We start from the raw sequence: 2193 nt of genomic DNA on the forward strand, positions 1-2193 counted from the left end.
ATATATATAATTTTCTTTTTCTTTTTTCTTCTATAACCCTATGTATATAATGTAAATAGAAGTTTCTAGTTGAAATATGTATTGATTGTACAAACTGACTGCTTTGACAGTTCCCTAATATGGATACACACACTTATTCCATCACTACATCTTTAGTTGGGAAAGGATATACAGTAGCTGAAACTTGGAAAAGATCTAGTTCACCCTACTTGCCAAAGTATGGCTAATGACAATTCAACAACAGCAAGAACATGCTATTTAATTAAATTTAAGCTTTATTGTATTGTTCTGTGGAATCATTTGGAAAAATGTATGTAAATATGTAGTGTACCCCATTAGCAATCTATTAGATGTAGCACTACTGTACATATTGTAGTCCTTTTATATAATATACTATATAAACTTGTTTGTACCACCCACTTACAGTAATATTAATTCTGGCGCTAACACAAAAAAATTAATAAAAAAGGGACATTTTCACAGTATATTTGTTTCCTGTGTCCTACATTTTTTTGGAGAAAGTTTACATGTAATAAAAAAGGTTCACATAGAAAAATGTATTTAAAGAAAACACAAAAACCTGAATAGATAGTGTAGTATGTTATTCAATGCAATAATCTGCAGAGCTTCACTGCAGATAATGTGTCTTCCTTAAAAAAAAAACCTGTGAACTATGTATACTGCTATTACCAGGAAAAAAAATTATACAGCGCATTATTAAAAAACAGACTATTCATAATAGATCAAAAATAATGTCAAACCTCTCTTCTTTTGAAGTATTAATATACAACTGTAATTCACAGCCACAGAAAGATTAATAAGTAATAAACATCATCTCGGGCTAATCCATATTCCAGTTTAAGTTGCAGTGACAAGCCTTCTCCTAAGGGATGCACATATTCTTAGGTTATGCGATGAGCAATGTTCCCGGAGGATGGGCATTGTAAAAACAGTCTTGATTTTGTACAGGCTAATTTAGCTTCTGTTCTTCCATCTATCATGGCAAAGTGTGACTGATCTTTTATGCAGATAGCTGGCTTATTAGGCATTGTGGCTGTACGTGCTAATGTCTCGGTTGGAATCTTTGAGGGGATTTTTTTTTTTTTTTTATCCTACCGTCAGAGCTATAAAAATGAATAATGATTACTACATAGCTTTTAAGAACAAAGAGGAGTCACAGCATTTTATCGGTGTCAGATGTCTTAGATCCTGACAGCATGATGGTTGCCGGTGAATAAGGTTGCTGATTTTGGGTTAAGTAGCGAGTGTAACAGATATACATTAAAATATAATAACAGAAGGAATACTGTCATCAACCACTTGGAAGCGTTTTATTGGCAGGACTAAAATTACAGTCTAAGGATCTTTCAGTAGCTACATTTTGTAATAAATGGTTATCGGGTAAAGCCAGTGGCAGTTAATGGGATTATACAGCAGGCAACATGAGCAATCGTCTGAATCTCAGAAGAGCTACTCAAATCCTCCTTATTTAACCTCATGCTGTACTGTGTTATAATTATGTTCTCTTCAGTGCTATTTTTTTTTTAATGCCATGAGATAAAATCGCCTTATAATATTTTATGCTAAAAACAAGAGTGGAAAAGTTTCAAGTTAAATGTTTTATTATTTTACAACTAATACGATTATTATATTTTAATTAACGTTAGCGGGTTATTAAATATAAGTTAAATTAGTGACATGCAGATTTAATGCCGTTAATTACTGCATAATAAGTATAAATATATTATTCTTTGTGGAGTGTTAATTTTTTTTTTAAAGGACTATTTCAGTGCAGTAAAAATTTGTCAGCCAAAGATTTCCAGCATATTAAAAATCCATTATTTGATACCTAATATTGCTAAATTTAGAAAAATGCAGCTCTCCACATTGCTGAAATCTTCTTTTTTTAAGGCAGGTGCTGAAACCATATCTCCTAACCAAAACCATTTTTTAATGTAAATGTTGTTGTCAAGTCATGAAACCTCTGACATATCTTCACGGTATGAAGAACAAACAATAAATCCTGCACTACTGAATGTGCAAGCCAAAGAGGAACAACAGCAAACAGCAAATTAGCCTCTTTATATAGTATACCCCCTGATTCACCATATGATATGCAAAAAGTATAGACACCTTTATTAAAGTGATAATAAATCTAATAGAAGTGCACAGTGATATATATACAGTATATAT

Source organism: Nanorana parkeri, unplaced genomic scaffold, assembly GCF_000935625.1.
Source record: "Nanorana parkeri isolate BGI_ZX_2015 unplaced genomic scaffold, ASM93562v1 scaffold43, whole genome shotgun sequence".
Taxonomy (NCBI): domain Eukaryota; kingdom Metazoa; phylum Chordata; class Amphibia; order Anura; family Dicroglossidae; genus Nanorana; species Nanorana parkeri.